The sequence below is a fragment of the Sylvia atricapilla genome, chromosome 11, assembly GCF_009819655.1.
Source record: "Sylvia atricapilla isolate bSylAtr1 chromosome 11, bSylAtr1.pri, whole genome shotgun sequence".
Taxonomy (NCBI): domain Eukaryota; kingdom Metazoa; phylum Chordata; class Aves; order Passeriformes; family Sylviidae; genus Sylvia; species Sylvia atricapilla.
Window position 1 is genome coordinate 5,173,316 of NC_089150.1, and position 26,311 is coordinate 5,199,626.

Sequence of the window (26,311 nt, forward strand, 5' to 3'; positions counted from 1 at the left end):
ACCCCTGATATGTAAATGGACCAAATTTTTAATTGTTAGAAAAAATTGTGAGCATCATCCATTGTTGGCAAAACCCTTTTTCTGACCCAGGGACGGGGCTCCTGAAAGGTGTTCTGTAAGATTTTATTCCATTTTCAGTCTCATGAGAAGGGTGAGATGAGATAGATGTTGCAATTTATGTCATCAAAATCAGAAGCCAAGCTATTTCCTAGTTACAGTACATGTAAATTATACAGCAAATGATGAATAAGGCCATCGAAGAAGTTTTTTCCTTTCAAGAAAGAGAAGGAGATGTGGGGAATGGACTTGTAGAGAATTATCTACAGAATCCATCTTGGGTGTAGTCCCTCTTGGAGGCTTTGGACTGCCCAAAATGTATTTATTGAAGGCCTTTAGTAAATACCTGCTCTTCTTCTCTTCATCTTGCCTAGCCTCTGTTCTGGGCTAGACCTCTGTGCCAGGGCTCAGCTCAGCCCAGCCCAGCCCAGCTGCCTCACCCAGACCCTGCAGCTTGAGCTGTGCCAGCAGTGCAGCTGAAAACAGCATTTTGTGTTCGGGGGAGAGAGATGCACACAGGGAAGGAGGGAAAACCTTACAAGTGTAAAGTTGCAGATGGGTAAAACAGGCAGGGAGTCGTTCTCAAGCTTGGAGCTCAGGAGACCTCTGGGAACGTGGTGATAAATCAAGTGAGATGTGTGGAAACCTTATTGGGACAGAGCCAAAAATGGGAATACTCATGTCACAAACTGCAGGGAGGTACAGGAGGGGGAAAGGAAATTCTGAATTCCCTTGAGTCTGAGCCAGGAGAGGGGAGCAGCATCCCTGAGCAGGGGGCTGTGGGGAGAAGGGACAGGGCTGAAAAACTGGGAGGTGACCTGGGAGAGTTGTGCTGGAGAGAGGAAGGGAAGGGCAGGGGAGGATGAAAGGGGTGGTTGCCACAGTGGGGTAGACATGACAGCACATTCACAGGTGTAATATTTTCCTGGCTGCTATCCTCTCTTGGAACACTGAAATATTTTTATAATATAACAATATAATATAAATAAAATACAAAAATAACATTTTTATAGAAATATAATAAAATTAAAAAATATATATTATATAACATTAAGTATTTGTTATTACCATTATATTTTGGATAGGTGAATAAAACCCAAATAACAAACTATCTCTAAATTTCATGGCAAATAATTAAATGGCAAATCAAAAAGGAGAAGAAGTTGGGAAAAAAAAGGTAAATTTCACTATGACTGAGAATAAATTGGTTTTGAATATGTATAACTTCTACAGTGGCATTGTTCTTTTTTTTTTTTAATCAGACCTTGTTTTGTCCTTTAGAAAAGTATTTATTAATGTTGTACACAAAGTGCATAAAGCTTTTGGGTAGTGGGTGAAAAATCAGTTGTCTGGAGCCCTGGTCCCCCATCACTTGGGAACAAAAGAGTGTCAGGAATGTTAATTTTGAATGCCAGGTGCTTGAAGGTTGGGTTTGTTGAAAACTGAACACAAAATGATGTCCAACAAGGATTTTAAAAGAGAAAGTTGAGAATGCCTCAGTTGTTATCTTTATTGGGCTGAGAATAAAGTCACAGTGGAATATAAATATTCTCAGTAAAGAAAAATGAAATTTTCCCCACTGAATCATCACTGATAAAGCCTGGAGCAAAGGAGGCTCAGGGGGGACCCTGTGGCTCTGCAGGACTCCCTGACAGGAGGGGACAGCCAGGGGTGGGTCAGGCTCTGCTCCCAGGGGACAGGGACAGGAGAAACAGCTTTAAGTTGTGACAGTGGAGGTCTACAAAGGATATTCGGGAAAATGTTTTCACCAGAAGGGTTTTGGTGAAAGTGCTGGGAGGGGCAGGGAAGTGACAGAGTCCCCATCCCTGGGGGTGTCTGACAGACATGGAGATGTGGCACGTGGGGACATGGTTTGGTTGTGGTCTTGGCAATGCTGGGGAAAAGGCTGGAGTCGAGGTCAAAGCTCTTTTCGAACTTACAGGCTCTGTGATTCCACGCTGATCATCTCCATTTCAGAACCAGAAATCTGTCTCTGCTCCCTGGCACTGCTGGGGCTGTTTCATTGTCTCACTGCTTTCAGAAGAAGCCTGATGCCTTAAGTTTGAGCTTGAATGTATTTCAGGTTCTGTGGTGCCCAGGGGCAGCTCTGAGCTCACAGTCAGTGTCACTCAGCTCTGCACACAGCAGGGACACAAAACAAATCCTTGTCCTGCTGCACACCAAGGACAACTTTCAGCCCCAAAGGCACAACCAAGGGTGGGCTGGAGGGAGGAACAAGAAGGATGGGACCTCACAGCCTGGAGCTGGAATTGGACAATTAAACCTCAATATACAAATGGAGCAAAACTTATAAAAATGTAAGATCTCGTGACCGTTTGTCCATTTTGTGCCCATTTTGGGTCCACCTTGGGTGTAGCCCTGGTCAGGCTCTTGTCCTGCCCAAGGTGTATCCTAAAGGCCTTTGAATAAATCCCTACTTTATTCTCTGGCTCTTGTCCCTGTTTCAGGTCAGCCTCCCCAAGGCATCAGGACAGGCTCAGCCTGGGGGGCTGCTGCTGCTCGGGGGCTCTCTGCAGGCTGGAAATGCCCTTTGCCTTGCAGGGACACCCTATTCCAGGGAAGGCAGCAGAGATCTCACTACCGATTGTAGCAGAGTGCAGTAGGTGTCACTAGAGCCCTTCCCATCGCTCAGAGGGAATCTCATTTCAGATGCAGAATCTACTCACCGATGACAAAGTAACTGCTCCTGCAGTCATGGTTTTGTTTTTCCTCCTTCCTGTTGGTAGAAGCAAACTATTAATCCGTGGAGATTTTAGCTTTTAGCCTAGGATGATTCGGGTGCCATAATATTGGTATATTTTTCTTCAGTTTTTCTTTCAGCAACTTAGTTGGTGTTGGAAAATAATTTTCAGTTATTTTTTTGTGACAAAATCCAGCTTCATATTTTGTTCTGAAACCACTTTGTGCCAGACTGTCACCTTTTAGTACTTCTTGCAATTCCTATTGTGCTGCAACGTCTTGATTTTCACTTATCTAGTTATGTAATATATCCTGCACCGTCCACTACCTAATTACTTCTCCAGTGCAGTTCACTAGGTGGACATGCACCTGGTGTCATGGAAATAAGGGCCACTGACTTGAAAAATAGTAAGAAAATATTGAAAAATGATGGAGTTGTTATCCTATTAATTTAAAAACAGCAGCTACCATGAAGAGAATTGTTTTTAAAGAAAAATATTTGAGCTTTGCAGATTGCCCCCTTTCCAAATTTATCTCCCAGCTGGTCACTAAAGCTGAGATTGGTTGATTTCTCTTTTCAGCTCTGGGAAGCTTTGGGCTGATTCTGGCTGCCCAAGGAGGGCTGTGGTGTCCAGCATTATCCCTTCACATTGGCTAAAGCCAGAGGAGATGATTTGTCTGCCTGACATCTGATCCACAGCTTTCAACAGCTGAGCAAAACAAAAATGAGCTGTAAACCTTCACACAGGGCAGGAATTGTTTGAGCTGCCATGGAAGAAGGGTGGAAGGCTGGTGAAGGTTGTGATGTGATGGAAGCATTGAAATAAAGCTGACATGATGCAGGAGCAAGGTGTCCCTTGTCAGCTTTGGTGGTTGCATCGGGGCTTATTGGCATCCCCAAGTGTGAGGAAACACCTAAATTCTCATTTTGCTTTCACTGATGCATTTCTGGGTTAATGGTTGGACTCAAAAGGTCTTTTCTAACCTAAAGAATTCTGTGCTAACACCAGGTCAGACCTGTCTGGTGGGCAGGCCCTGTGAGAGGGGGAAGTGTGCCATGGACAGTGAAGGTCAGCAAATGACTGGAACAATTCATCATCTCTCAGCCATTCTCCACGGATCTGTGAGGTGAGGAACACGGGCAGCCCCTGAACGTGCAGTGGAGTGGGGTTAGCTCTGCCTGGTTGGCCTTTGATTTGTTGTGCATCTTGCAGGTAATTAAAATCCTCATCGTGTTCACGTGTCGAGTGTGTAGGAGCCCTTGGGGCAGGCAGGAGGGGGCTGTGGGGACAGGGAGGGGTGGCTGTGCTGGTCAGGGCTCTGGCAGGAGCCTGGCACCAGTGAGAGGCCAGTGGTGACCACAGTGGCCATCGGTCATTTCCCATCCAGGGCTCTGCACAGCATCAGCACCAGGGTGTGTGTTTGGAGCTGACAGCTCCCAATTGTTTCCTCACCAATTACTGCTCCCAGGCCTTGATAGGGAAATGAAATGTGCCTCCTACCCATCACTTCATCTCTGTCACGCTGACTGGGTGTTCTGAGTTTGTTATGACTGGGAGAACTTCAGCGGCGTCAGAAAAATAAGCAAGCCTGTCTCTGGTGTGAAAAGCTTAAAGACAGGGTGGATGCTGTTAAATAAAAATGCCTCAGTCCAGATGAAAATGTACATGGAAAGAAAACCTCATGGACCAGCTGAGCCCTCTCAGCTCTGTCTTCATTTGGGACCCAGTGGGGGATGAAAGGAGTGGGAACTTTTCTTTTGCTAGACATCTTTATACTTAGTAAAGTATTCAGCCTTTCTTATAATTTATTCATTGTGGTCTAGCATAGTCTAAAATATCAGCCCTTCCCTCTCTGTCCTTTTACATTCGCATTTTTGATGCCTCTTAATTCATTATTTAAGCAGCCTACGTTCTGCTTTGCACAACACCCTCCTCCCTGGTACCTTAGTGCTCTCAGTTATTTGTGTATCCGTGTCAGCAGCTTTCCAGCAGGGAAAGGGAAGGAGCGGGCTGTGATGCTGATCCCCCAGGATCCTCCTGCACCCTTCCCAGCTCCGCTGCCTGGGGAGGAGCTGAGCACAGAGCTGCAGTGCTGCAGCTCCAGCCGAGCACTCGAGGACGCGCTGCAGTGATGTCTCATCATGTGCTGTGCCCTTTGGAGGTCCCAGCGCTCCCCTGAGAGAGAAAGTGACCCCGTGGCACTTTAGGGAAGGTGGGAGAACGGGACACTGCAGCTCTTGGTGCGGGGGAACCCCGGCTCCTGCTGGGACCTGGAGCCCCCCTCTGGGACCCTGTGAAAACTCATTCGGGCAGCACGTCCCACCCTGCAGGAGTGTCTGAGCTGGCGCTGGGGACAGGCAGGGGGGACCCCTTTGATGGAGGCGCACCTGGAGTGCGAAGTGTTCCCTGTCTTGTCACTAATTACAAAGTTGGATAGCTGTCAACGGGAACATTTGCAGCTGAAAAACGAGTCTGTGCATTGTGAAGTGTGAGTGATGCTTTGATTGGAATTCTTGCAGCAATTTGTTTGCTCCCTGGGCTCGGTGTTTGAAATGCTGCCAAATGTGTCATTCCCCCCCCAGACTCCTGGGTAATGCCTGCATCAGGAACGGAGGGTCCAGAAGGTGTCATGTTCCTGGCACTGCCTTTCCCTAACGAAAAGAAAACTGGGTGGGTAGTTCCGTTCAGAGTATTATAACACTCCCTTAAGAAAAAGAAATAAAGGTTAAGTAAATTGAGAGGAACACAGATGTTCCAAACCTCCTCCTTATGGCTTTGGTTGCAAAAATGCCCTGGACGTTATCTACTCGATGTTCTTAACATTCCAGCCAAAGAAAAAGTTGGGAATATCTGACCTGTTAGTGCATGCTTCAAAGGAAACATTTTCAAATGCTGTGTGATAAATCAAGCTTTACTTACTTAATAGCCACAATGTTTTCTTTTTCAGCCAGGAACTCAGGAGAGAGTCTAGGACTGAAAAACAGAACTGATGGCTTGCCGGCCATTTAATGTAAGTTCCATTTTATTGATCAGATTTGAAAGCATTTAATATTAGCTCTGTGCAGTGACATCAGCTGAGGATGCTGCTGTCACTTTGGGGACAGCAGGAGGAAGCACAACCCCTGCAAGGCAGGAGCTTGTGCTCAGCAGGAGGGACTTGGCTGAGGACATCCCAGATCCCACTGACTCAGTGCTTGGCTAAACACTTTTACCTTATGTTTCGCAAATAATAAACAATTTTGCTTATTTCTGTGGCTTAGGGGCTTTGCCCCCTCCTGACAAAACAATGTTTGCTTGTTCCCATATTTACTCTCTCCCAGCCCTCCAATATCATATTTACACAGTCAATACTCTTCTGCTGGCAGATTATTTTTAATAGAGAGCTTTATTAAAGTGTCTTTCAGGAGAATATTTGCACTGCAATGCACATCAGAGCACTGCTGTGTGAGAAGGGCTTCTCCTGAATGCACCAGTGCAGTCACTTCCTTATCAAATTTTGTGCTTGGAACATTTAGATGAAGGAGGATAAATAGGAATGCAGATCCTGTCTAGATCTTTGTGCAAATCCCACCACGGGCAAGGTCTTGTTGGACACTGATACGTTGTGAAGTAAATACAGAATGTTCTATGCAGCTCTCTTGTCCCTCAGATTATCTTTCCATCACTTTTAAATTCCTGACACTCAGGTTTTTTTCCCTTTTCTCATTAATAAGAAGAAATTCCAAGATTCTCTCCTTTGGGGGCAAGTGTCAATTATCCTCCAGTTATATTCTGTTACTCTTGGAGTTAATCAAAGCCCAACTGCTTCTTTTTGATGTTATTTTTTGGTTATCCTTTGGACTTTTGCCCTCAGCCTGAGATGGAGGGTGAAACCCACACTGAAACCAATAACTCATCCCTCCTGGGACTTCAGTGGCACTAAGATTACATGAGAGGAAGGGTCTGATGGCACTGGAGATGGGGACACTCCTGCTCACCGCTCTCCCAGCCAGCACTGCACAGAGGAAAGTTTAAGCAGCTCCATTTAATTTTGTTCTTTTTCACTTTTAATTATCACTGAAAGCAGTTTCCAGTGAATTAAAGTCTTCCTGTCTATTGAGGAGTAGGGCTTCTCTGGGTGTGTTTATTTTTCTATATGTCTGCTCATGCAGATTTCCTGAACCCCTGCAATTTTCCTAGCTTGTCTCTGCTATTTGACATTTATTCTTTGTGTACTTTTCCATCTCATTAATTTATTAAACATCAATGGTGATGCAGGTCTTTGATCCACTTAAAAATTAACCACCTACTCCTGTCTGCTAACCAGTTCTTGGCCATGGCAATATTCCCTCTCTCTAGGATATTTTGGCTCATCAACAGACCCTTGCCAGTGCCTGTGCATGAGATGATTTTAAAAAATCAAATAGTTTTTGAGTTTCCCTTATTATTTTTCAGATTTGCTTGCAGAAAGGTGCAGTTTCGCTCTGTAGAAATATCTTGTTCAGCAAGGTGTGTGTAGCTTTTGCTGACTTCCCACAATAATCAGCTGTTTTGGCAAGGAAAAAAACCAATCGTGGCTGGGAAATGGATTTGCCTTGAGCATTTCTCAAAGAAGGGGGTTAATGGGAAGGGATCTCCATGCTAGCAGCTCTGTTGCTCTCTCCTTGCAGAGCTTTTGGGTGAAACCATCTGGCCCTGAGAATCTGCACTTTTCTCTGTGCTGCTGACTCAGGTGATGCTGCGCCCCTCCTCTGCCAGAAACTCCTGGGTGTCCCTCATGCCAAATCCATTACTTCAACATCCTCCTTTACAGGGCTGCCTGATTCCTGTCCACATTCCAAGATTTTTTTTTTTTTTTGGAGTACCTATTCTCGTCCTACAGGAGATAAAATACACAACTACAATGTGCCACAGCCCCCAAAAGCTAAAGTGCAGTCAGAGTTCATTGCTGAACTTTGGTCCCCAGAAGGTGGGAGCTTCCCTCCTTGGGAAGGAGCTCTTCCAAAAGCTGCCTCCGAGTTGCTAAGAAACAGCCTGTCACCGTGGCATGGGCTGTAAGCAGTTCTGTACAGGTAATTAGAAGTCACACCCCCTTCATTATTAACTATTTCTTGACTTTTTTAGGTGTTTTTTTCTTTTAAATAATTTTCCTCCCTGTCCCCAGAGCGTTCAGCACTTGTGGTACTTCTACATCAATTATGCATCGTCTGTGTGATTTTTCTTCCTGTGGAAACTTGGCTTGCAGAGGCTCTTTGTGATGCTCCAGCCATGACCTAACCCTCCTTTGCTGAATAATTCCTACCGAGACAACACAGTTTCCCCGCTGTGTTTTCCACGCTGCTGTGTCTCAGCAAGGCAAATAAATCAGGCTGTCTCCCACCACCAGGCAGCCTTGTTTGCTCAATTTTGCCATCCCATTTCTTGCTTTATTGAATAAGCATGTATTTATGTACCTTGTGTCCTTTCTCTGCCTGCCCATTTTTTATTGAACTCCTCTGTCGGCCGCGCCGTTGGATTTTCCTGACAGAGTTTTGGATCTTAAAATGCTATTTCTTCAGACCAGCTGTCACTTCTGTCCTAACCTTGTCCCACGAGGTCTCTGTGCACTGCTTACGTGCCTAGCTCTGCCTGCCCCTTCACCTCCTCCTCAGTTCTTTTACCTTTAATATTTTGTACATGAAGTCTGGTTTGGATTTTTCTCTTCTCTTTAATTGGGGCAGCTCTCTTATTTTTGGCACTCCCCAAAAACCAGCACCCCTACAATGAGAACCCCTTTATGTTCTCCGTGGCTCCTCTTTGTGCTGGTTCAGCACCAAACTTGTGTCTCTCTGGGGATCAGCAGGGAGATGCGGCTGCACCAGCCCCAGCCTTAAATTTCCTCCCCAGCCATAGGAGCAGTCTCCAGCCAGACTGAAGGGTTTATTTTAGCTCACCTCAGCCTGCCCTGGAGCCTTGGTGTGTGCCTCACAGCCCCAGGCTCCTCTTGGCTGGAGCCGATGCCTGGCAGTGGCTGGGGAGAGATGGGGAGAGCAAGCCCATGGTGGGGATTGTAGGAAAAAATTCCCCCACCCCCGAGTGGGCATCTCTGTGTAAGGAAAGAGTTTCAGTTCACCTTTAGACATTTTAGGAAGTTTAACTGGAAAGTTCTGTGCCTTTCTCGTTGTAGTTGGCTCAGGGCCAAGAGAGAAGCCCCGTTCTTCAAATCCTGCACCTCTCCCTATTGGCAGCAAGCCAGATTGTCCCTCCTAAAACATTCAGTATTTAGGAAGGAGCACAAAGGAACTAAAGGGCTTTTTGGAGTGTTTCTAGCAGGGTGTCTGAGGTTGTCTCAGACACCTGTGCAGAGCTTTTCTTTTGTTTTCTGTAATGTTTGTTATTTTTCAATTATTAAACCTTTTACTTTACAAGACACCTCTGAAGAGCAGTCTCCCCAAGATTATTTTAATCCAATCTGCAAGGGCAGGGGCCTCAGAGGTTGATACATTTATAGGGGGCTCATAACACTCTGGCCATGTGCCAAACTGAATCAGGGGATCTGCTCCCACCCCACGCTCTGTCATCCCCCACCTGAGGAGTTCAGGGTTTAGCACTGCGGAGGGAGGTTTTCACGCTGGATCACCCATTTGGGAGCACGCCCTTGGCAGGATTTCCACCCCAAATCCCCATTTCTCTCAGGAGAGCACTACAGAGCTTTGGGCATGTGGGGGAACAGGCAAAACCTTTTCCCTAATGGCTCATATTGCTGCTTAGTGACCACCTGCCAAATTCAGTGCTGGGAGAGGCTGAGATCTGTGGGGCTGGGAGTCGGTGCCTAATGAAGGCACGTCAGGCTGGGAATGAGGTTTTTACACCCCGCACAGCAGAACTCCAGGATGTTATTTATAGCTGCTCACTTGCACCACGAGCACCTGCAGAGACTTTATTCTCCAGCCCCTCAGTGGAATCACAAATGACAGAAAGAGCTGAAGATGTAATGACCCTTGAAGTAGGAGAAATTATTTACCAAACCGTAGATAAGACGACGGATCTCTCCTGCACTGTGTTTAGGGCATCCAATCTATTGCAGATGTTACCATAGTCATGCTGTTTAATTTAAAATTGCCCTGCCTTCCTTGTGTCTCAAATTCTTTTCTTGGGAAACTAAATCCTTTCATAACCTAAATGCAGCAGAAGAGATGAAAGCGGCTGGTCTGGGGATGTATATGGCCATTCCAAGGGAGCTCTGTGTAATTGTTTTTTAAATGGACATGCTTGCTCTATTTTTATTTTTTTTTTGTCTGGTTCATCCTGGTTTTGTTGTTTGTGATATGTCTTCTGACATATGCTCCTTGCCTAGCAATGAAAAGCTACCAAGATTAAAATCCTTTGTGAATTTATAACTGGCATGGTAAGAGCTCTTCTCATTTTACTGACTTTGCAGCCTCCATAGCAGATATAATGCAGGGATTAAAAAGGAATGGCTACTATCGGTTTCCTGGAATAATTTTCTTTGTGCACGGGTCAAAAGAATAAGGATTAACAAAATTATTAGATATTGGAGACAACAGCCCAATCTGTCTGCCTTTAGCTTTTAAAATCTGTCTCTTAGCCAGGCAGGTGACTCTGAAATAGGAGACTTGCCACTCTCTTAAACAGAACATGATCCCTGCTCCCAAAAATCTTGTTTGCTTCAGACCAGTTCCTCCCTACAAATACCCAACAGGTCTTTCCCCACTGAAATCAGACAAGCATCTCAGCTTCATCTTCATGTGGGGGAGTCTGATTTACATTTCCAAGACATAATATGGTTGGTCCTGATTTTTCATGTGTGCTTTCAGCTGCAGTGTAAATCTCTCCACTGTGAGCTTTGTTTATCATTTATCCATCTCGTGGCAGCAGTAATTTTAGTTTTCCCTCTACTGAGACAAGGTTTTGGGAGCACTCAAGGGATGCCCAGCACATGCAGGTGGAGATAACCCTGGGGATTAATTTCACCCATGGCTTTATCAGGGTTCAGTGAGACCCACAGCTCCTGGATTGTTCTTCCTGGTGGTGCTGCAATCAAAGCTGTCAAGGAAAATGATCTACAGGCAGTAGCTTGATTATATTTGCCCTGAGATACTTCTGCACTAAAGGATTTTCAAGTTTTAATCAGTCTGCATTAACTGTGGTGCTCCTGTAGTTGATCATGGAAAGAAAGCAACTGTTGATTGCACTAAAAGCATTAAGTGACCTCTGCTAATTAAAAGATAATGTCAGTGCAACTGAGTGGAGTGCCTGGGTCTTTAGCCTTTTAGATAGGCACTAAATGAAAATCAAAGAGTTTGGAGGAAATATTTGTGGTAAAGTTAAGATACTTGTTTGTGGAAATAGCGGGTCATGTTTCATAAAAGTTATTTAATCCATTAATGATACCTAATATGCCATAGAACCAGCAATTTGCTGAAAAAGAACAAGCTCCCTCCCCAGCTGTGGGATGTCTTTACTTTGCCTTAGCTGGAGCATTTTGCTTGGGAAGCCTATGATATAGTGAATCCAGAGTGTCCCTCTGTTGTCCATAAATAAACCAAATGCTTTTTCTCACCAATGCAGGTCACCTTTTAAAAGACCCAGACATTCAGTGTTAAGTTCTGTGTTCAGTAATGGGGTAGTCAGTGTCTACAAATGCAGCCTTGCCTTTTTTTCATTAATCTTGGTGTCTGGGAGAGAAAACAAAGCAGGTAGAATAACTATGTACAAGCACACCCCTTGCTCCTTGGAGACGATCCCTGGTAAATATTATCTTCTGCTTTCTATATTTATATAGGTGCAGAATGGAAGCCCTTTGGACAGAGAAGCAATGGCACAAATTCTCCACGAAATCACATGGAGATGCTGTTGTGTCCTCCAAGGAGCACCAGAGGCCAGAGAGCTCTTGGAGGAGGTGCCAAAGCAGTTGGTAAAAGTCTGGGATAATTTTTCAGGTTTGTGCCTCACCCTGAGTCCTTCCTCTGTTAGAAGAAACAGATAGAAGGAAAGTTATTTTTTTTTTCTGTGTGGAAGAAGTTAAATCCCACATAGGAATAAAGAAGGGAACATAATGGCTCAAATTGTGGTGTTGAGAATGAGGTTGACTCCATGCATAAAGCAGAGGCTTCACGGGGAGGAGAGGGGAGGTGTCTGCTTCTCTTCAGATTAAAAAGAAATGTTCTGGAGGCTGAAGGTAATCTCTTCCCAGGCATTTGTAACCGAGCTTCACAGCTGCCAGATTGCATTTGCTCACATCCAGCAGCCCTGGCTGAGCAGGCTGCAGGGTAGGAGCAGCACAGCCCTGGCTGAGCTCTCTCAGGAGCTCCCTCCAAAGGGTCTTTCCAGGCAGAAGGTGCCTGATTTGCCACCATCCCAAAAGCTACAGGACGAGCCTTCAGGGTTATCAAGATTAGAGGGGAATTTTCAGACAGGGAATACTGATTTTTCTCAGTGTCAGCTGCCCACCTCACAAAAACATACTGTTCATCTGAAGGAAATGTAAATGTAAGCCTTTGACATAAATATCCCCTTCAAAGAAGCATTCCCCCCCAGCCCCCCGACCCACTGGCAATAGAAAGTTACATTTACTTACGTGAAACCTAAGAAATTTTAACTTTGAAACCTTTCAACTCTGCAGAAATGCCTTTTCTGTTTGCCCTTAGCACTGAACTTTGTGGAATCCACCCTTTGTTCTACTGAGGTCTCAGTAGTGCCTGATGCCTCATTCCTCTCTTTTCTCTTTTACAATGAACCATTATTTTCGGCGGTTTTTTAAGAGCAATATGCACACCTGAAGATATTTTAAAGAAACTACTTTAAAAGGTTATAAAAAATAAAATAAATACTTGACATCGAGATTCTTGGAGTTCATGATGAATATTTTAACAGTAAAAAAATCTAGCCGGAGAGAAATGAAAGGATTTAGTGCTCTAAATAAAACTCCTTGTGGGTTTTAATGTGCAAAAATGGACAACAATGGCTTTCAAGCCTCTCCACAAATACTTACATCTCTGCCCTGGTATACTCTATAGATGTTATATCCACAGCCAGTAATGGTCTGTTATGACTTTTTAGGTGCTGAGGGAAGGTATTACACCAGTTTTCTCCTCCAGGACTTTGCATAATAACCTTTAGGCTTTGAGCAGAGAGTCCGGACCTTTGGGAAGACAGTTGTGGATGTAAAGCTCAGGTTTTGTATCTTGTGATAGAAAGTGGGAGCCAGAGAGAGGGGAGGGGAGGGATATTTGGGAGGTGATCATTCCCCACAGAGGGGCTCAGCCACCATAAACTAGGGGAAGCTCTGTGCTCACATAACTTCTGATTGTGTCCTGACTGCAGTGAGGTTTCAGACCAGCGTGGGATAAGGTTTGATTGTGTCACGACTTAATATTCCCATTTCTTTCCCTCCCTCACACACATCTCCACACAGCTGGAAAAGAGAAGCTTTCTGTAATATCAGCTGTGACAGAGGTGGAACATTACTCGAGTTTTTATTTGTGTAATTGATCAATTCACTAGCTAAGAAAGCCTTTATTATCTTTTTTAATCAACCAAATGTATTAGTGTCCACGAAACATGTATTTCTGTAATTATTTCTGTAAAATACTATCTTTGGCCTGAGCAGGAGCCCTTCAGTCCTGCTGTAAAGTTGCCTTTCTGCAAACCCTCCTGCTAATCAAATCTTATGTATTTTCTTCCTTGCTGTTACAGAAACTCCTATTGCTAAATGTAGTGAATGCAATTGCCCAAGAGATGGTACCGGTATAAATTATTAAAATTACATGGAGTAATAAAAATGTGTTGTGTATAAAAAGATACAGAATAAGGCAGTAGGACTCAAGATTTCAAGTTAGTCCAGAAAATTCTCTTTATCTATTATCTGGACAAGCGGTACAGTAACTACAGTTGAGTTTTGTCTTTACATGGTTTCTAAAGCAGAATGTTTGGATGACATGCTTTTCAGGCTTCCAGCTTTCCTTGAAGAAAATGAGATGGTCTGAAGAAAAGAGGTGTGCTCTCAGGTTTTTGATAATTTTTGGAAGCAGCTTGGGTTGGAACATTAAATCCATACTGTCCAAAATCATAAGTTACTTCTGAAAAATCTATGGTTTGTTTGTAACAAGAAGCATTGATAAAATTTGACTGTGTGAAGATAATTTTGTATCAAATATATAAATTCACTAATTTAGTACACTAGATGTGTTTTTCTTGTTATTAAAACAGAGGAGTTCTTGAGAAACCTGAGAAACCTATTCCCCCCTTCACTATAAATCAATAAAATCATCCATTTGAGTTTTTATTTTTTTTCTTGCAGCAGGCACTCAGAGAATGGACATGGGAAGTGCCATGGAGAGTTGGAAAGAGAGACTAAACAGCACAGATGCAAGGTTAGTGCTATCAAAAAAAAAAAAAAAAAAAAAAAAAGGAGTTCAGTGAATAATCTCAACCCTTGATGGAGAAGATATAGAGAAATGTTGACTTTAATTGCCATGGGACATAGATTAGCAGATGGTCCCATGGATAGACTGCTCTCCATGTCTATAAATAGCATAAGTTAATTTATGCAAGATCTTCCTTTTCTTTTACAGCTATCTCCCAATGTGTCAATATCTTATTGGCAAGGAAGTACCCAGCCCCAGAGCTGGAATGGAGGCCTTGTTTCCACCCCTGGAATCGTGTGATTATGTTACAGCAAAAAAACCATCTGATCAAGTGACTCCTGATTGAACAGACAGGCTGTGACAGTCTGATCTGAACACACCTTCATCTCAGAAATAACTCTCAGGTATCTGCAAGTCAGCTGGAATAATGGCTGGGAGAAGTGGGGGAGGCAGCACAGCTCAGAGCAGGGTCAGGGAGCTGCTCCTGGTTCCCTCCCAGGCTGCTGAGGGTGTTTTGTTCTGCACATCTCATCCTCCTTCAGCTTCCCCCTCCCCACTGCTGGGTGAGCCCCTCTGCTTGAGGTGTCTCTGCCACAGTCACAGGTGAGTGGCAGAAAGGTTTTGGGAGCTGCCAGGGCTGAGTGCAGCCAGCAACCTTCAGCCTGGCCCCTCTGGACCAGGTGTGGCCTCCCTGACCTGCAGACCCCTGGTGTTAGAGCTGTCTCTCAGCTCCTCCTCACTGGAGCTCTTTTTCCTCTTTACTGGGCTTTCCCTGGCCTCCCACTCTGTGTCTCTTTGCCCAGATTCTGTAATGGAAGCCTCTCTTTTTGGTTCACAGCTTTGGCTTCTATGTGGTTCAGGAAGCCTCATATTTGGAACTGTCACAAGGTAATTTGGTACCAGAATCTCATGGGTATTTCTGCCTCTGGGCTTGTTTAGCCATTTGTGTCTTGTCCAAAGAACTCCTAGAAACCCCCACTTTTAAGCTCTTCATACAATAATTGTGCAAATCAGGGTTCAAGCAACCTTTCTGTCCAGTTCGCCCTTGCTACTACAATGAATTAAAGAGGTACCAGTAAATTCGAAATAAGCAAAGAATTTTCTAAGGCACGTAAGTACAGGCAGTATTTTAAGCCAGAACATTTTATTTTCCCAGCAGTGTCATGGTGTCTCTAAACCCCACAGAAGGGCTGAGCCATCCCCCTTCAGCACCTGGACAGGTAAATGAAAATGTCACAGAGGACCTGCAGAGACTGACTTTGTGCCATTTTGAGCCTTAAATCCATCAAAATCAGCCACCAGAAATGTGTGTTGATAGATCAAGGTCCACAACCTGCTCCATGGTAAATCTGAACCCCTTTTGGTTCAGTAGGGATATTCTGGATTTACCTACATGTAATTTAGAGCAGATTTTGGACCCTGCCCATGAGCATTATGCCTTTCCCTACAGGAAGGAAGATTGATTCTGACCTTACTTAAACTAAGCAGCTTTAATCATTCGGGATAGAAACACCAAGACTGGGCTGGGGGCTGGGGACACAGACATGGGAATCCTATAATCTTTGGTTAAGTTGTAATGAAATTGTCCAGGATGAGAAGGAAACAGATGGATTCTGATTAATTTCTCACAAGTGTAGACCTCAGCATCCGATGTAACATATGTGGTGAGCAAATGTCACTCATGCCTCCAAAGTGCAGAAAAAAATCACTATTGTCAGGATATATTCATTGGCATATTGGCTGCTGAACTCCCAAGGGTGCAAAGATGCTGTGCATTACATTTAGTCCTGAATTAAATATTCAGAGGCAGAGATACCTAACCCTTTCCTGTATGCCTCACTGGTTATCACAGTTGAGCTTAATGAATTGAAAGAGGGAGGGGAAGGGAGATTTCCCCCCCTCCTTTGTAAATCATTATTTACTGTGGAAGGAATATCAAGATGAGTTGGTATTTCTGCTTTAGAGTGTTCAGCTGACTACCAATAGAGCCTGAGTTAGGGAAAATAATGCAGCTTTGAGCTGTAAATGAGCAACTACATGACTTTCATCTCGTATTGATAGAAATCAGAGCCCAGCTCTGTGTTTGTGGAGCTGTTCTGGGTTTTGTCACTTCTATAATCTATTCCATGTAATTGCATATTTAAAGAAAATGTAGTTCATTTATTGATTGCCACTATATTGTTTCAGGCAGGTAAGATAAGAGGCCAGAGCTGCTTTCTCTTGTCTCCACACAGTCTTAGGGAGTGGAAGGAGCAATGCATGTGAGTAAAGCAAGGCCCCATCTGTGCTGAGGAAAGAGATTCATTACAGCTGACTTGTCCTGTCAGAATTACTGCCCCAGACTGTTTCTTGGAAAAGGATGTCACTAAGATATCTATTAGAGTATTTCAACCACAAACTTGAGAAATGAATATTGAGCAGTGGGGCTCCTCTGTGGCTCAGGCTCTGCCCTTGGGTGCAGCTCCCCACTTCCAGCCACCCCCTCTGCAAAATAAAACAACGTGTCTGTCTGTGTCTTCTCTTCTAAAAATTAATTCCTCATTAGAAAAATGGGGAGAAAATGGATATTTTGCTCTCTAACTCACTGGGGGTTGAAATTTAATGTCTGTCTTAATTTGCACATTACCCTCTCCACCTTTGGCAAACACTGCTCCACTCACATTATGAGCTGGTTTGTTTGTCTTAATGATCTCCTGCTTAACAAGTGAGTGTGCATCTTTTCTGGTGGAGAAGAGGAATCATCCCAAAAAGAGCTTTATTTCTAAATAAGGAAGGTGTGGCTGATAAGGCTGAGGAGATCCTAAGACAACCACATTAGCTGCTGTCATACACTGGTTGAAATTGGCTCTTCACATGCAGCCTTTTGGGGTTTTATCTGAATGGAAGATGCAACAAAGCACAGGAATAGTTGGAACTACACTAAACAGTCCCCATCTGCTGGAGTCATAACCTTCATTTTGAGACCTCTAGTTTTGGAAAACTTGACCTGAGATTCTTCTTTCTTTTTGTCATTGTTCAAAGGTGTGACCTGTGCTGGATTCAGGGCTCCTCTAGCCTCGTGGAGCACAGCAGTGTTTGGTTTGACTCCATTGCTCATTAGAGACAACTCACAGTCTCTATGCTTAAACCTTTAAAAATCTGATTTCTCAGGAAGCTGATATGGAATTCACTGTCAGTTTTGCTAAAATTCCTGAGGGTTTTTTTTTTTTTTCTGGGTTGTTTCCAACATTTTTTTTTCCTGGCATTGCCTTAATTATGTAGCAAAAGGAGGTAAAAAATTTGTGCATCTGCAAAACTTGTGAACACAGTGCTCTTCTTTGTCAAATAGAAACTCTTGCTTTCACTTTTTTTTTTTTTTTTTTTTTTTTTCACTTTTTCTTTCACTCTTGTTTTTTCCATGGTGCCTGACAATGCATCACTTACAGTTCCCTCCTTTAAGCTGGAGTCAGTGCAATGAGTCTGAGTTTGATAATTGCTTATTGCATCCAGACTGCACAAGGCAAAATCACTAAAATCCTCTGTTGATCTCCAAAGCCACTGAACAAGACTAAACTGTCTCATTTTCCCTTGTTCTATCACATGGCACTGGAATTCCCCATAAATGTTACAGTCTGCTTTGCTGTCCTGGAGACCAGGAGCTGTGCTGGGACTCCTTGGCCTGTAATAGTGACATTGCAAAGCCACATCAGGACTTTTTGACCCAGTTTGTGTTGTATGAAAACCTCAGAGTCTCATGATGCCAGCTAAACACATGGTTTTCTGGACAGGTTTGTCCTGCAAACTGCTTTTTACCCACTGCTTTGCTTGGCAGAGGTTTTTGTGGGTAACCAGGCAAGCCTGAAGCCATGGGAAGAGGTAAAGCCAAGGATGGTGGGAGATGGATTTGTAGAGAAGAGAAAATGATGGGTGTGGAGATGTCTGTTAATTAATTGCAAAGCTACAGAGAAAAAGAATATGGAACCAATACAGAATTATCTTGTGACCAAAAGTATTTCCCTAATTCAGATGAGTGAGAATCTACTCACTCAAGCGAAGCCATTTTCAAGGAGCAGAGATGAGGATGGGACCTGAGAGCACGTTGCCTTTGTCTCTCCAGCTGAGGCATCACACATGAAAGTCCCAATTGCTGCTTCCTGTGTACAGCAAACCAGTAGAGAGATAAAATTGGGGCATAATGATGAATGAAACTGTGGGATGTGTCTTGATTATCCCAGGTTTCTAATGTATAATTGAATTATTTTCTTAAGTGTATTTCAAGCCCTTTGATTTCTGGCCTCTGTTTTTAATTACTCAGCCCCCTCTTGCCCTTGTGCATTATTATGCTGCTCATTAGCATTCAGTGAGACTGCAGAAGTTTGACTTCTGAATAAAGTAGCGTACAAAAAGGAAGGGATGCTTTTTATCTTACCACTTAATAATTTAAACGGAACCCTTTTCTTTAATCAATGTTTAATACTACAATAGTTGTTTGTTTAAACTGTGCTTTGCCTAATTTTGCAAACAAAAAAGAGAGGCAGGATAAACATGTTTAGAAATAATAAGCTTTGTAACCATTTTAATCTTCAGAAGACTTAAAATATCTCCAGCACTCCTAATGTCGGTTCATCTCAACAAGGCAGGAACGTGGGCCCTGAATGCCTCTGTATCATTTATGCAGTGTTAAGAAGCATCAGCCTATTTTTTTTTTTTATTTGAAGGAAGCAGAAAACCTTGCTAATTGCAAAACTGAAAGCTCCTCAGCAGCGTTAATATTGTTGGCATGGCCGCCAGCTGCGATGATTAGGATGTGTGACAGAGGGAGAGATAATTTGATCACAGGCCTGGGGACCAGAAGCTCCTGTGTCCTGCTCCTTCCCCAGTGCACCTGCAAAGGCAAGGAAAACACAGAGGGAGATTTAGAGCAGCCCCACAGCACCCAAGTTTTCTGGGAGGGCCCTGCAGGGCTCAGTGGGTGCCAGAAATATGGGTGTAACTCCAGGGTGTGGGAGGGGATGGGAGCTCAAACCTGGCATCGATGTGCCAGAGGAAATAGCTTTCTGGGGGATAGTAATTTATTGCTAATAAGACAGTAATTAATAATCAAGTGTGGAGGCTCTGCATGTATGGAGCTTGTTCTGTGTCACCAGCAAAACGTGGCTTTGGATGGGATCAGACACCGTGGGACAAAAGAACTGGGAACCTGAGCTGGGGCAAGGTCAGGGGGACCCTCAGAACACAACATAAAAGAGATGGGCTAAAGCCTCTGTCCCTCTGCTTGGCTTCCTCCTATGCAAAACAGGAATTGATCAGGGATATGTTGAGGATTTAGAGATATCTGGAGACCGCTTTGGAGACATTAAAACTAGTGAGCATAATATCTGCATTTCAAAGTACTCTTTGGACCTCTTAATTCGTTTTGACAGCAACCCAGTGCTAGAAATGGGGCTGCCTGTGCTTTCTGGATGGGAAAACTGAGGCTAAGAGATGGGAAGGAATTACGAGCACAGGACAGCACCAGGCCAGGGAGAGCTGTGAACTGCTGTCTCCTGTGGCTCAGCAGCCCAGTAAAAGCACCCACAGCTGGTAAACTGCTCCATCCACTCATATCAGGGGGTTGCTGATCCTGCATAATCCCTGTCTGATGTCCTGACCAGCCAAACTGTACCCCAGGCAGCAAGATGAGACCTTTCTTCCTGCTAATTTGTGTCTCCTGCCCTCTAAATCTTTCTGTTTCCCATCAGTACATCCAGTTCCCTCCCTTTTACCCACATCTCCTTCTCACATTTCTTCATGCAACCTTGGAGCTCCTTCCAGCTTCTGCCTTCTCTCTCTCCCCTTTTCTAGGCTCTCTAGAGGTCTGGAGTGGTGTTAAGTGTCAGGGACCGTAGGCAAGAAGGTGACAGCTCCTCAGGTAAGGAATGAGATGGAGAGATGTGGTCCATGCTGTGGGTTTGTTCCCTCCTGTTTTGACTATATTGCTGATTAAAAGAGCATAACTGCGTTGTGCTAACATGGGATGAGGGAGAACTAAGGCTGGGCATTTGGATCTTTTCTTTCAGGCTAAGTGAATTTATTCAGGATGTGAGAGTCTTCTTCTGGATTATTAATTTACTGTGAATGGTGGTGTGGAAGCTGCTGAGATTTTTTCCTGTTTTTCACACGTGCATCAGAGAACTTGCTCTAAGACAACTCGAAAGGCAATTTGCAATCCCACAACAGTAGCCAGGGAGAGTTTTCCTGTGATAGAAGTAACCTGCTCTGTTCCACGAGGCATTTTTTACCGCGATCCTTCCCATTTAAGGAGTGTTTGTCCAGGAGGGTGACGCTTTGTTTCACGACAGGATTTAGGTAATACAGCCGAGATCAACCTACTGTTGCACTGAGCCCTGTGGTTACCTGCGGTGAGACACTGCCCTCTCTCACAGAAACGAGACTCGATTCTACACGTATTTAAACGCCCGGCAGCCACCGAAGCATTTATTTGGACGTCACTGTTTAGGTGAGCAGCAGAGCTACGGGAGAGTCTGAGGGTGTCAAAGTGGGGGGATAAAGGTTCTCTGTCTCACTGCCAGAGCGTCAGTGGCAGAGCAAGGAGGAGACTCCGTTTCCCGGTGGCTGCTGGAAAAGCAAAGTGACCCCGACTTTGTAGCCAGGGAAACACCAGCTTTCATTCGGAACATTTAAACCAAATCGGTGAGGATGATGATTTATTGATAAGCCGCGGGACCGTGGACTCGCGGCGGTGAGAGGAGCGGGGAGGTCACGGCCTGAGCCCCCGCTGCCTTCTCAAGTTGCGGCTGTTTCCGAAAGATGCTGCGAACTCCGGCCCGGCTTGCGAGCTAGCAAAACATCCCCCGTGCCTTCCCTCGGCTGAGCGGCCACCACTCGGATGCTGAAATAAGGTCAGGACGACTCCGTGAAGCGATTAAAATCGCGGGCTGAGCGAAGGCTCTGCCTCCGGGAGGCAGCGCGATCCTCCGCTGCTGCCCGGGGCCGAGGGAGGCACGGAGCAGAGGGACCCTCGCCCCAGCAGCTCCGCCTCTGCACGGTGGGCTCAGCGACCGGGGAGAGCCAAGCGAGGATGCTCCGCGGACACGGGAGAGCCGTAACACCGTGCTGCCTCCCCCGGCTCTGAGGAGGAGGAGGAGGAGGAGTGGGAGGGGAGTTCCGAAGCCACTTTGGGCGCTGCGCCGCTGCGTGCAGGAGTCTGTGCGGAGCATCCTCCGGCTGCCTGAAGGCGGGGGGCTCTCCTCGCTCCCCCGTGGGTGATTCCCCCTTCCCCGCACGCTGCTCCTGCCTCCCCGGGCGAGACGGCGGCCAGGTGAGCGGGGCCGGGCTGGGCTGTGACCGGGATGCTGCTCGGTGCCGGGCCGGGGCTGAGGGTCCCTCCGGGAGCTGCGGGGCCGCGCTGGGGCCGGGGGTGTGTGTGTGTGTGCTGCGCCCAGGGGAGAGGCAGCTGGGAGAGAAGCATCGCTTCAGCTGCCGTGTAACTTGTGTTTCGGAGCAATTAGCGCCGGTGCTGGGGCTAACAGTGAATTATCTGTTCCCCAAGAGGCCACGGGGGCTGCCCGGCCGGGATGCCCACAGCAGTGCCGGCGGTGCCTGCGATGCTCGCTCTTCCCAGAGCGGCTGCAGCGAGCCCCTGGGGCTGGGCAGGCTCCGGGAGAGCGGCTGTGTGTCTGTCCGGAGCACCCCGAGTGTTGGTCCCGGAGTTAAATCTCTCTCTGCTCTGGGCTGTGTGCGCGGAATTCATTTACTGTCCCCGTTCCTCCAGCGATGAGAGTGCCGCTAGTAAAAGGGTCAAGCTTGCTCTTTAAGTGTCACTCTTTTTTCCTCCCCTTCTTTTTCTTCTAAAAAGTGTTTATAATTTCAGCTACCGATTTTATAGCTCCTGAAATACTTTCATTTCCCAGAGCGGTTGGTTTCCCACTACTGGCACTTTCACCTTTTTGAGTGGGAGGATTTACTTTCTTTAAAATAGAGCTCTAACAATACCCACTCCTTCCAGCGAGGCACGTGTCATCTCCTGACCCCAGCAACTTCACTTTGACAAAAGAAAAGCTGGAAATAATCACTTAAGAGATGCGACTTCGCCTGTTTCAACAAGTTGCTTTGTTCTCTGCTCGAGTAATTTCCTCCAAGGCGCGTGGTCACTGTCGTTAGCAGGGGATGGGGCGATACGAGTGATGTTAAATTAAACCTGCAGTCACCGGGGATTAATGCACGGGCATGACATCACCGACAGCCAATGAGGGGATGGGTTTGGACACATACTGACCCAAACTGTCTTCCAAACCGGTGATCCTGCCGTGCTCCTGGGGAATAAAGGCAGTTTGTGCTTTCCTAGCACGGTGCCTCTGCGCTTCTCAGCCTTGTGTCCTCCTCTGACACAGCCGCGATTCATGAGGCAGCCACACGTGTGTGGTTAATCGGGTTGGTTAAAGGTTTCACTTCTCGGGAAGAGATCATTGAAAATGGGCATATCAGTGCCCTGGCACAGAGAGAGCTGATGTGGCAGAGCTGGTTGCTGGCAGAGTGGAAACAGCCGAAGAGTTCCCAGCCCTTGTGGCAGGAGAACTGCCTGAGCAGCGTGTTTGAGCACACAGGCTTTCACCTGTAGTAAACTGCCTTCCTTTGCCTGGCTGCTCTGAGAAGAGCTGCTCCCGTGGAGGTGGGCACAGACTCCGTGCCAGGGGAGTGAGGAGGGACCCCTGCAGCCAGGTGGGTGCTGGTGAGGCAGGGAAGCGCCTTGCCCTGCTGTGCCAATGGCTCCTGCTGTGCTCCCACCCTCACTTGGGCACCTCCGTGCTGCCAAGGTCCAGCAGGTCCGAAGCCCTTGGCCTCAGTTCCTGTCTCTTTGCCCTAGGGTTACTCAAAAACTCGGGGTAGCTTTTGGAGAATCACAACAGATGTTGCCTGGCATGGTCTGGCTCCTGAAATGTTCATTTCGGAGTTCAGGCTGCCTCTTCTGTCTAATGTTTCCTTAACCTTCATCATTTGCTGCAGACTCATCCAATTCCCCTGCAGGTCAGGCAGGGGCTTCCCCACGGGCCGTGCAAGACCCTTTTTGTAACTATCACAAATATTTGCACTCAAATCATTTATATTTCTGTTTGCTAGAATTCTCAATGCTAAAACATAAATTTTCTTTTTTGAAGGGGGGAGGGGTCCAGACTTCACCCCTGAAGTCTTTTAATATTTTTGGTTGTGATTTGTATGTAGGTACATGCACAGAGTCCCTTACCAGTGCCATTGCATCAATCGCCCTTTGCATTGAGGGACCCACACAGAATATTAGCAATATGACTGACATGCCTCAGAGCTCTGTGTAAGATCCTTATGCCTTCATTGCCAATAAGACGTGACAGGATACATCTAATGAATTACCTTTAAATTAGAAAGCAGTAAACAAGCCATTATTGGATTAGAGGAATATTAAAATTAGAAGAACGTAACCGTCTTTTGATATCCTGTGGCACATTTTTACCAGCTAGGAAATGATATGGGGAGCTGCAGAGAGAAAGAGAGAGAGGGTCTCTAGAGAACTGTAATGATTTTCATCTGTGTGAAATAGATTTTTTTTTTAAATGCTATTACTTAGTGTCTTATGTTTAGATGATGCTGTAGCAGATTTCTTTTTTTCCCCCCCTTCTAGTTTCATATTGATGTTTGATGTATTGGTCTGAGAGACTTCAGTGCTCATGGAAGGTAGAGGTTTGACATACTCTGATAGCAAAAATCTCCCAATTATTGAAGGAAAACACAGGCAAAAGGAAACAAGAGCCTTGGTGATAGATTTTAGTCCAATACTGAAGACCTTTCTGCCTTCCCAGGGTGCAGAGATTGTCTGGGTTCATGCCACTTATTCCATGGCCCTTTTCCTCAGCTGTTTAGAAGGCCGCTCCAGCTCTGATGATTATGGAATATTATTTAAATTGCAGAAAAAAAATTCACCTTGACTTCCTTGAGTTTTATATAAATTGCTAAGAGCCCACCAGTTCTGGTCACACAGCTCAGGTGCAGGTGTTAGCTGGTGTTGCCTTCCAGATGTGACTGCCCTGGACTGGATCTGAATTGGCAACTGGTTGGTGATACTTGGGAGCAGCCCCTGATCTCCCCATGCCAATCTTTTATTAATTGAAGGCCAGCACCTGCTGTCCTCTCTCAGGCAAAGCTTCCCAATTAAGGACTGGGCTGAGAGTGAAAAGGGCAGAATTTGGCCAGCACTCCTCCAGTGTTAGGGAAAATTGTACATGGAGAAGTAAATAGTGAAATACTTGACGGAAAGCAATTAATTCTCAGCCTCGTGTAAGATGAAGTTTCTTACAGCATCTTGAAATTATTGTGGTTTTGTAATTCCACCTACCTCAGCTGGCCATTGAAAAAATGCTATTGTAAAAAGCGCCTAATCTAGAACTAAATTTGAATTTGTGAGTAAAAAAATTGTTTTGTTTAGACTACCAATATTTTATAACTCTCTGAGACCAGTCTTTTATTCTTTGAAACTCACTATCGATATGAATATGGAGCAGCAAGATACCTTTGAGTCCTAAGCCTCATTCCAGCCTCTGGAGGAAAACCTTGAGCATAATGTTTTGTCCTGGATTTTGGAAGCACACTCAGAATAAAGATCTCTCCTACACAAATGATTTTCATCCCAGGTATTGGATTTTCCTTGTCTCTCTCTCTCAGAGTTTATGGCCCTGGGACTCCTTTTCTCAAGGTCTAGTAGAACTCCTTCAGCATCTCTTTTCCGCTTTGAAAATGTGATAAGCATCGCGCCGGCGGCCGCTTTGAAGGCGGTGGCAGCCCCGCGGATCAGGAGATCACAGCACACTTTCACCTGGGGTCAGGCAGCTCGGGCTGAGCTGCTTTGCAGTGCCAGAGCATCCCGAGTGCCTGCAAGGACGGCGATTTCTGCCGGGCTCTGCCACCCGAGCCTCTTTGCTATTCTGAAGAGGCTTGTAAGGAGGAACAAAGGGCTGCGGGTTTCACCCGTTTTGCCCTATTTGATGTTTTCCAGCAGTTGTTTTGGAAAGGCTGTGAGCTGAAAGGCTGATTTTCTCAGACTTGGTACAACTGTGCCAGAGGAAAGCTCAAATGAGGGGAAGTAGCACCGAGTATCTCCATGACTCCAAAGGTGACCCGTTGTTTTTATTCCCCTTTCTGTGGTGTTTCAATTTCAGTTACACTTCACAGAAAACATCTGTGAATAAAAACTCTGGTGGGGTCAGGCCTTTCTCCTAGAAGGATATTTCCCTCTGCACAGCACCAGTACAAGTTTTCTCCCTCCTTCCACAGCAGTTGTGCTGCATGTGCTGGGAGGTATAATAGATATAAATACATTAAGAGGCAGCAATCCCACCCTTGGTGTTACAGGATAGTGAAAGATGGTTAAAGAACTTACTCCCCAATCCTCAGTGCAGAGCTCTTGCTCCTTTTTTGTTCTCCAGCCTCTTGCCAAGCATGACTCAGTGATGTGCTACATCCCTTTGAGCTGAAGAATATGGAATCAGCTTGGACTTTCTGGTTCTGGAAGCAACAAAGCTTTTCCTTATAGAGGAGAGAGCAGAACTCAGTGCTTTAGCTTTTAAAGCATTTGTAGGCTTTTTTTTCTGAGCCTGCAAGAGACTGCTAAACCAGAATCATTTGAGTAATGCCTAGACATGGATAAACCAATTAAGAGGAGTTCTTTCAGCTTTTTAAAACAAATTGCAAATTTCAGGTTTGCATTTGCATAATTCAGGTTATTAATTCATGTGTTTGCATTTCCTAAACTGTGTGCCAAATTCCCATTTGGCGCAAGTTTCAGAGTGTTGATCTCAGTGTAAAGGGGAAAAGGTGGAAATTGAGTTGTTGCAGGAAGCACTAAGTGATTTTTCTTTTCAACAAAATTAAATGAGCTTTTTTTTTTTTTTTTTTTTTTTTTTTTTTTTTTTTTTAAATTCTGTGTCACTTTGTTGTCACCTTAAGCATTCAGTGAGAAATCCAGAAATTCTTAATTGACAGGGTACCCAACCTCTCTCCTTTGTGCATCTCTGGGATTTAAATATATTGCAAGTTAATAAACCTTCCAGCATCCATTCCGTGCATGTGTAATTAAGGAGTGAGTGTACCTCGATGTCCTTTGCTGTGTTACATGGATTCCAGTGGTGAGGACGATGGTGTTTTATGCTGTTGAACACAAGCAGGAACATCCCTGCACCAGTGAATCTGTTTGAAGGA

General features: G+C 45.2%; 1 long non-coding RNA gene across 1 annotated transcript in view; it reads right to left on the reverse strand.

The window, feature by feature from the left end:
- Positions 1–26,311, reverse strand: part of LOC136366265 (uncharacterized) — a 302,489-nt gene that overhangs the window by 96,592 nt on the left and 179,586 nt on the right. The window lies entirely within an intron of this gene.